Genomic DNA, 10,252 nt, shown 5'->3' with positions numbered 1-10,252 from the left:
GCCAACAGTCTGGTTTGGGGTTCTTTGCCATTATCCATTGCTTTTGGTACCCTCCTTTTCCCCACCCAGTGACTGGGTTTCCCAGTGCTTCAGCTGCAGGAATCTGCCTCATACAGGAAGCTTTGTCCGGCAGACATCACAGCTCAGCTCAGATGGGGGAAACTGGCATTAACATGGTATGTGGCAGCAGTGGTGGGTTTTACTGAAGCCCCTTGCTAAGGAACTGCCAGTCCACCATCCAGCTGCCTTCTCCTGCCTCCCACTGCCGTTCTTGTTGGGCAACTCTCTGCCATTACTGTTTGCCTGAACTGTCTCAAAGGGCAAGATAGGGCGGGGACTCCTCCCAGGGATCTGTGGCCCTTCTCCTCCACTCACCCAGTATTCCTGCCCTTTTTCCTGTCATCACCAAGCCCATGAGCCATTTGAGTGTGCAGCTATTTTTACTAGAGTGTGAAGGATTCTCAGGGTATAAACTATATTTAGCAGGGGTTAAAGTTTGCATTACACAATCAGTGGGGCACAGGATTCAATCATTAAACATCCTGGTTTTGGTCTTCCTGATTCATTCATCTACAAATGGGTTTTTCCAGACCTAACCCTTCTCTTTTCGATTCAGCCTACAGATACTTCAATGTCTTTGTTTCCTGCAAGAAAGGGAATTCTTTTCATGTCTCAAGTCCCAATTCTACTGCAGACAGAGATTTTCTTATGGCCATCAGAACTTCTGATTTAGTAGGAATCTATGAAGAATGTTAAATGGAATCCTTCCAGGACTGAAAAAAAATCTAGTCTAGAAATTCCTAAAAATGCAAACTGCCCGCCTAGAGGCTTCAACTGATGCTCATTGACAACTGTTGTTGACTTTTCAGGCCAGGGTACTAAGGAGGGATTATGTCTGAGGGTGTTTAAATCAACATGAAAATGAAAAGGAGGGCTGTAAGCTAGCTGAACTGTGGTGTTGGAGAAGACTCTTGAGAGTCCCTTGGACTGCAAGGAGATCCAACCAGTCCATCCGAAAGGAAATCTGTCCTGAATATTCATTGGGAGGACTGATGCTGAAGCTGAAACTCCAATCCTTTGGCCACCTGATGCGAAGAACTGACTCATTAGAAAAGACACTGATGCTGGGAAAGACTGAAGGCGGGAGGAGAAGGGGATGACAGAGGATGAGATGTTTGGATGGCATCACCAACTCACTGGACATGAGTTTGAGTAGACTCCGGGAGCTGGTGATGGACAGGGAGGCCTGGCGTGCTGCAATCCATGGGGTCACAAAGAGTCGGACACGACTGAGCGACTGAACTGAACTGAACTGAAAGCTAGCTCATCTTAAAAGGAAGTGGAGAGCAGAGTCCAGGATGTGTAACATGACACGGAACCAAGCTGGTCCTTCGGCTGCTGGAAGTGCAGTGTGCTAACAGCCTGAGGGGCTAGTCCTATACAGGATGGGCTTCAGCTGCAGAGTCACCTCATTCAAGATGACACCCCCCTCCTGGGGCAGCCTGCACCCAGTGGCTGGTCAGAGTTGCATATATAGGCCTGGTCCCTTCACCTCAACTCTAGAGAGCATCCCTGCTTCAGAATTCTAGGGTTGAACAGCCTTTCATTGAGACTGCTTCACTGCCCAGCCTCCCCTCTTCCTCTTGCACATGTGGAAATCTCCAGAGCACTTCCTAATACGCTCCAGCATGCATCTCCATCTTGGCCAGGCTTCTCAGGAAACGCAACCTGAGACAATGGCCTTCACCAAGCCACATGTGACATTCTCCTGATGAATTCTCTCGGGTAGTCCCACATTGCTACATGGCTACGAAAGTCAGCAGACCCCGGAACATCAATATCTCAGGTGAAGATATTAGAAATGCAAGATCTCAATCCCCATCCCAAAACGATAAAATCTGAATCCCTATTTGAACAAAGTCCTCAGATGATTCATATGTATATTAATGTTTGATCAGCACTGGCCTACATAGTAATTGGATGAGAAATGATGAGAAGGAATGTTTACTGGAAGTACAGAAGTATCCTGGCCCAATGGGAGTCATCTGTTTTTAGTTCAGAAACTATTTTTCCTACTAAAAGGAGTTTAAAGACTCATTACTTTGCCACAGTCCAATCACAAACAAAAGAGCAGAACACAGAGGCAGCTGGTCAATTGCTCAAGTTAGGAAACCAAGCTGCACTATTACGCAAACAAGGGAAAAGCTTATATGTAAAGTAAGTGCCAGCATTTCTTAGAGTATAAAGATTAAACACTTCCCTTGCAATACAATAGATGAGCTTCAAACACACCAAGAGACTTAGAACTTTCCCAAAGGACCACAGGGACACTAGTATAAAGAAAGCCTCCTACATCAGTGGCAAGAGCATGAAATCACATTCATTCTCTGAGCCACACCATTGAAAAGATTTCCACCAGATCTTCAGTGAGAATAAATTAGTTTGTTAGAATGGCAATAGTTTGTAGCAGGAAACATGCTAAAATGTTAAGATGTAATGAAAGATGTGGTTCTTATTTGATAGGATTCAGTCATTCTCAACAGATCCTTTTGTGCCTGTAAAACACTGCATTAAGCTGTCTCTCTGGACTTCTTTATAGATGAACCTCGAGACTGAGTCTGACTTCTCTGTGTGTCTTTTGATGAAAGTCCTAGAACACAGAGGAGGCAAGAACAGGTAAGCGGTGCTTTAAAGAATGTTGCTTCACCATGATTGGTTTTTGTCTGCTGTGACCTGTTCCTATTGAAGAGCATCAAGGAAACAGGGTGCTGTCCTGTACCCAGAACCCCTGAGGGAAAACCTAAGTGTCCACAGACACCAAGAGAAGAGTCCGGGATCCAGTTCTGGATGAAATGGAGTAAACACATGAATGCAGCCATAAAACCTAAACACAACACATGGACCAGCCTCTCTGAGGACTCCAAAGTGTAAATGGTAGCACGGGGTTGGGGAGGAAGACCAGAATTCGATATGCCTCTGAATCAGCGGTGAGAGTCCCACGTGTCCTCTGGGTCCCTGGTCTGGATGGGAGGCAACCCCGAATCCGGAAATGAGTAACAGGTGTGGACTAGAAAGATCTCCCTCTTGTTCTGGCTTCAGGTGCAATTAACACGCAGAGACAGTGGGGAAATCCCCTGTTCATTCCTTTGCTTCCTTTATTCTTCCAGCCCCAACCCCTCAAGGCGCTCAGAGCAGCAGTAGTGGGAGTGGCAACAGCGGGGCCCAAGAGCACCCTTTCTCTCTGTCTGCAGGAGCTGTTTCCCAAGAGAGGGAGGGGACCCCCCATCCTTTCTCACTTCTCCCACCACCTGGCCCCTCCTGTGGGCGCAGTCACAGGCAGGGTGCAGCACAGCAGGATAGATAGAGCACCCGCTTTCTGTCCAGAGGATGGGGATAGGGGAGGAGGGTGTGACAGAGTGCTGGGAAGTTCTAGGGAGATTACAAAAAAAGGGGGAACTCGGGTCCTTAAAGCTGTTCACAGACTCCTGGGTTCAATCCTGTGCTGTGTGGGTGTGGATCTTTCCCATAAAGGACACCAAAGACATCGAGAACTGGACTAAGGGGTGGACCATCACTCAAGTCCCAGAATGGCCCCCCAGTGGCACACACACGGAGAAGACCTAAGTGGCTGCAAAGGCTCTGAAAACACACCTGGCATTGAAACTACAACTTACAAAAGCCTTGACAAGTTTTCAGCCTGACGCCATCCGGGTTGATTGCCTGCTAAAATATAAATACCATCATTTACATAAGATGGAAATAAAACCCAGGCTCCCAAAATATAACATTCAAAACATCCACGATACGATCCCACATTACTCAGGGTATTAGTTTTCTACTGCTGCTACAACAAGTGACCACAAACCTAGTGGCTTAAAATAGTACAGCTGGTATTTGTTGCTGTTTTTTAAGTTCTGTAGGTCAGAAGTCCAAATTCAGTCTTACAGGGTTAAAATCCAGATATGGGGAGGGCTGACACCTTTTGGATACTCTTGGGGAGAATTATTTCCTTGCATTTTCAAACTCTGAGGGACACCTCTCATTCCTTGGCTCATGGACCTTCCTCCATCTTCAAAGCAAGCAACATATCCCATCTCTCTGATCCTTCTTCTGGTGTCACCTCCCTTTCCGATCAAAACCAGGAAACATTCTCTGCTTTTAAAGGTGCTCATGATTATATTTATCCCACCAGTATAATCTCCCCCACTCTAGTACTCTTGCCTGGAAAATCCCATGGACGGAGGAGCCCAGTAGGCTACAGTCCATGGGGTCGCAAAGAGTCGGACACGACTGAGCAACTTCACTTCACTTCACATAATCTCCCCATCTCAAGGTTTGAGTCTGAGAAGCACTTTTGTTGCATCTGCAGTGTTAATCCCTTTTGTCATGTAAATATTTACAGGTTCTGGAAATTAGGATGCAGCTATCTCTAAGAGAGACTTCATTCTACATTCACCCTCAGTGTATGAAGAACCAGGAAATCTCAGCTCACATGAAAATAGACAATCAGCAGATGCCAGTGCTAAGGTGATGCAGATGTTGGAATTTTCTGACAAAGACTTTAAAACAAGTATTATGAAATATTCCACAGAGCAAGGGACAGCACTCTTGACTGGAAAGAGAAAGTGTTGGCAGGGAAACCAAAAGAATAAATAAGATTCAAATGACAATTTTAGAATGAAAACATATAATAGCTGAAATTCTAAAACCTGGATAAACCAGTTGAAATGATTCAATCTGAACAACATAGAAAAAGATTTTTTTTAACAGCCTCAGGAACCAGTGAGATTATACCAAGATGTCTTAATATTTGTGTCATTCAAGTCTCAGAAGAAGAGAAAAAAATACAAGGCAGAAAAAAAATAATAGAAAAAATAATGACGGACAACTTCCCATATTTGGCAGAAGACAAAAACCTACAGATTCAAGAATCTCAGAGAACTCCAAATGGGAAAAACACAAAAAATCCATGGCTAGACATATCATAATCAAACTGCTAAAAACCAAGATGAAAAAAACTATTGAAAGCAGCCAGAAAGATGACACACCGTCTATAAGAAAATAATTCAAACAATTGTAGATTTCTTATAAAAAATCAGGAATATGCAAATTTAAATAAGCTGCAAACTTTTGCCCATCAAATTAGCAGAAAGTGTTGAAATCATTACTATCTAGTGTTAGGATACAAAAATATGTTAGTGGGGAAAGAAATAAGGACAACATTTATAAAAGAAAGAAAAAGAAAATTTATGAGCTTCCCTAATAGCTCAGTTGGTAAAGAATCTGCCTGCAATGCAGGAGACCCTGGTTTGATTCCTGGGTTGGGAAAATCCTCTGGAGAAGGGATAGGCTACCCACTTTACTATTCTTGGGGCTTCCTGGTGGCTCAGCTGGTAAAAAATCTGCCTTCAATGTGGGAGACCTGGGTTCTATCCCTGGGTTGGGAAGATACCTTGGAGAGGGGAAAGGCTATCCACTCCAGTATTCTGGCCTGGAGAATTCCATGGGCTATAGTCCATGGGGTCACAAACAGCTGGACATGACCGAGCAACTTTCACTTCACTTTATAAAAAACAATTAGGTATCATCTACCAAACCTTTAGATCTGTATACCTTTTAATCCTCAATTCCACTTCTGAAATTTTATCCTACAGATATTTGTACTAGTGCTCAAAGATGTTTTATCATGGCCTTGTGTGTAATGGCAAATAAATACATTAATAAACAATATAAATAATTAGTGATGAACTGTTACTTAAATAAAGTATAGAATACCACACTATTGGAATATAATATGGGGCTTCCTGGGTAGCTCAGCTGGTAAAGAATCTGCCTGCAATGCAGGAGACCCCAGTTCAATTCCTGGGTCAGGAAGAAGGGAGAAGGGATACCCCCTGGAGAAGGAATAGTCTATCCACTCCAGTATTCTTGTGCTTCCCTGGTGGCTCAGATGGTAAAGAATCTGCCTGCAGTGTGGGAGACCTGGGTTTGATCCCTGGGTTGGGAAGATCCCCTGGTGGAGGGCATGGCAACCCATTCCAGTATTCTTTCCTGGAGAATCCCCATGGACAGAGGAACCTGGAAGGCTATAGTCCATGGGGTCACAGAGAGTTGCACACAGCTGAGCGACTAAGCATAGCATGGCACAGAATATAATATAACCTTTTAGAACAATTATATTGGAGCCAAGTCTATTGGCGTTGAAAGAACATATGATATAAATGTTAAACGATAAAATGTTTGTTCCCCTTGGTCGGGAAACTAAGATCTCACATGCAATACAGCCAAAAAACAAAAGTTGATTTGTTATCAAATCAACCCTTATGCGAAGGGTTGATTGAGCAACCCTTATGCGAAGCATGTTGATTAAATCATCGTTGTCAAAGAATATGTGATATGAATGTTAAATGATAAAGACATTTGTCAAATACACACACAATACACACAAACTGGGTTTTGTAATTGTATATGTCTGTGATTATAATTGACGGGAAAGATTTAGAAAGATAAAAACCTAACTGATATCAGCAGTTGCTTCTGAGGAATAAGATAAGAATAGAATAGGTACTTGTGCTTTTTACTTCCTGTGTGAATATGTGTGTGTGGTTTAACAAAGGACAATTATCATTATTGACATTTTAAAAAATGGTAAAAGGCCTATCTATATAAGTCATAGCAATATTCTCTAGAGTGCTGACCTAAGAAATTAACTAGTCTTTTACTGTTTTCTGGGAATTTAGCATTTTATTCACTTTCCCTAAGGAAACCCAAACAACATATTCAGCATCTCCTAGTGTATAAGTTTTCTACTGCTGTATAATGAATTATCTCAAAACAACAAAATGTATTATCTGATGTAGTTTCTGGGGATCAGGAACCCAAGAGATTCTTGGCTGGGTGCTTCCAGTCAGGGTTTCTCATGAAAATATCGTCATCTGAAGGCTTGATCAGGAATGGAGGATCCACTCACAAGTCCCTCACGTGGCTGTCAGCAAGAGAACTTGTTTCCCCACTGGCTATGGTCAGAGACGCCATTCTCCATCACACAGTCTTCTTTGTAGTCTGCTCACAGCTGGCAGCTGACTTTCCCTCAAGGGCTTGGCCAAAGATTTTAGTGACCAAGATGGAAACTGCAATGACTTTTATAACCTCATCTTAGAAGTGACATACTGTTGCTTCTGCTATAGTCCACTGGTCACACAGACTTACCTTCATACAAATATGGTGGGAGAATACACAAGAATGTGGATACCAGAAGTCAGGGGTCACTGAGGGCTCTCTTGAGGTCTCACTACACAGTTAAATTTTTCCCACTGTCTCTCCTTCCTAAGTTCATAGACCTTCTAAGAGATTATAAAGTACAACTCTTTCTCTATACCATTACTGGTGAATTCAGGGGTCCTGGAGCATCCAATCTTGCATTGAAAGAGAACCCTATAGAGTAATAGGAAACTCCCATTCACAGAGACCCAACCTTTTCCTGTGAACAAGAGAATTTGATTCCCTTAAAGTGTGATGGGCTTCCCTGGTGGCTCAGGCAGTAAAGAATCTGTCTGTAATGCAGGAGACCTGGGTTCAATCCCTGGTCTGGAAGAGACCCTGGAGAAACAAATGGCAATCCACTCCAGTATTCTTGCCTGGAAGATCCACTGGAGAAGGGAATGGCAACCCACTTCAGTATTCTTGCTGGAGAATTCCATAGACAGAAGAACCTAGTGAGCTACAGTCCATGGGATTGCAAAGAGTCAGACATAACAGAGTAACTAACAAAGTGTGATAATTGGGCTTCCCTCATGGCTCAGACAGTAAAGAATCTCCCTGCAATGCAGGAGACCTGGGTTCGATCCCTGGGTCAGGAAGATGCCCTGGAGAAGGGAATGGCTACCCACTCTGGTATTCTTACCTGGAGAGTTCCATGGACAGAGGAGCCTGGTGCTATCGTCGAAGGGATCAGACACGACTGAGCGGCGAACACTTTCACGTTTTCAAAGTGTGATCATTAAGAAGAGTTGGGAAAGCTACAAATGTAAATAATTGGTCGAAGAGAAAAACATGAGAAATAACCAGGTGGCTCAAAGAGAATCCCTTCACCTGGTGGTCACATCATTTGCTCCCACTCTTCGGCCCAAACTTTCATCTTTACAAGTCAGAACAGTCGCTTCTTCTCCCAAGTGGAAATTTCCATTAGCCATGGAGACAAGGAAGTGGAAATGCTTGCCAGCTTATATTGATAAATCAATATAAATCAATGAAACTCAACTGCTACTGAGAAAATATTAGCAGGCAATTGATAAAGTGTGGAGGTTACAGTATGTCTATGTCTCTACACAAGAACAATACGAAGTACTTCAAGGCACAGCATAACTGAGAATTTGGAAAAGAATTTTCTAATACGTGGATGTACCTGCTTGCAAAAGATGTCTATTATATTTCCTAGGGGTATATGTGAATGTATACTGAATAGTTTAGGTTTAACCAAACATTTAAGTCTTTCATAATAGCCTTTTAGATATGATAGAGAAATAGAGTTGATTCAGGGGGCTTCCCTGATGGTCCAATGGTTAAGAGTCCGTGCTCCCACTGTAGGGAGCACCAGTTCAATCCCTGGTCCTGTACCCTGTATAGGGAACTAAGATCTCACATGCCGCTCAGCCAGGAAAAAAAAAAGTTGATTCATCATAGGTTGAGCAACCTTTATGCAAGACGTTGATTAAATCAGTGTCGTCAACTTGAAAGCAATAACATGCCTCAGGGTTTTGAAAGTCTCATTCAACATTCTTATAAACTATTTGGACAAAGGCAAAGAAAATGGACTCATTGTATTTTCAAGTATTATCATGTCAGGAGAGTCAAGGAGGCAAATTATAAAATCAGAATTTCCCAAAGGTCTCCTAAAGATTGAAATAATGGGCCGGAACCCACAGCAGAAGAATGAGTGGGAAGGAAGTGGCATAAAATCTGCCCAAGTACAACAATGAGACCTGGCACAATACCAGTTAATGCAGGAAAGCTTTAAGTGAGCTGCAGTTCAATATGAGTCAGCAGCTTGCCAGTTCTGCCCAAGAGGCGATGCAGAAAATTAGTCTGCATTGTAAAAGTAATACAGAGCTCAGAACCAGGGAGAACTGATCTGATGAACCCCACACTGTGAATACATGGATTCCTGGAGTGATGGACAGATTCCTGTATGACCACATGTATCTTCTAATTCCGAGATTGTGCAGTTCCCTTCATAACATGCCCCTGAGTGACCAATCTAGTAATTCTATCCCCCACCAAAGGAAATGAGTTTGTCTTATTCTTTTCTTTAGTTATTCAAGCAATGTTTATTGGGAAAAAAAATTGTTTGCCCGGTACCCTGCTAAAAGCCAGGAACATAAAGATGCTTCTTAGGATACACTTAACATTTTCCCAATTAGTCGTCCAAACACTAATATAGGTGATGATGTGATGGGATTTGGTCAATGTAGTCAAGGTTCCAGATCAGTTGAACTTGAGAAAGAGAAATTATCTGAATGGACCTGATCTAATCACATGAGCACTTTAAAAGCAGAGAGTTTTTGATGACTGGTGGGAGAGTTTAAGTCAGGGCATGGGAAGGATCTGATGCACCTTTGCTGGCCATGTGGTAAGGAGTGTGTGTGACCACTAAATGCTATGAATGGCCCCCAGCTAACAAGCCAGCAAGGAAACAGAATATTATAACCTCTAGGAGATGAATTCAACCACAAGGATGAGCTTGGAAGAGGACCCCAGAGGAGACCTGCAGCCTTAATCAACACTTGGATTTCAGCCCAGTGAGACCTTGAGCAGAGCATCCAGGCCACTATGTACAGACTTCTGACCTGCAGAAACTGTGAGGTAATAAACCTGTGTTGCTTTACAATGCTAAGTGTTTGCCAATTTGTTATCTAGCAATAGGAAACTAACACAGGATAAATAAAGAACAGCCACACCATGAGATAAGTGCTCCTAGGAGCAAAGTTGCAGTATAGCTGGTTGGTTGTTGACTCAGGACCCATTTTCCCCTTCTTTTCCCCAAGTGAGTCTCAGTTTGTTTAGGTGGCCACTGCTCATCCATCCCTGCCTTCATGGCTGCTACCTGCACTCCAAGCTCCAAGTGCAGGCTGATTAGTCTAAAACAGGGTTTCTTGATTTTGGCACTATTAACATTTTAGCCTGGATCATTATTGTGGGAGAATGCCCTGTGCTTTATAGGGTGTTTAGCAGCATCCCTGGCCTCTGCCCAGTA

Source organism: Dama dama, chromosome 20, assembly GCF_033118175.1.
Source record: "Dama dama isolate Ldn47 chromosome 20, ASM3311817v1, whole genome shotgun sequence".
Classification (NCBI taxonomy): Eukaryota; Metazoa; Chordata; class Mammalia; order Artiodactyla; family Cervidae; genus Dama; species Dama dama.
Note: the sequence above shows the minus strand (reverse complement) of the source record.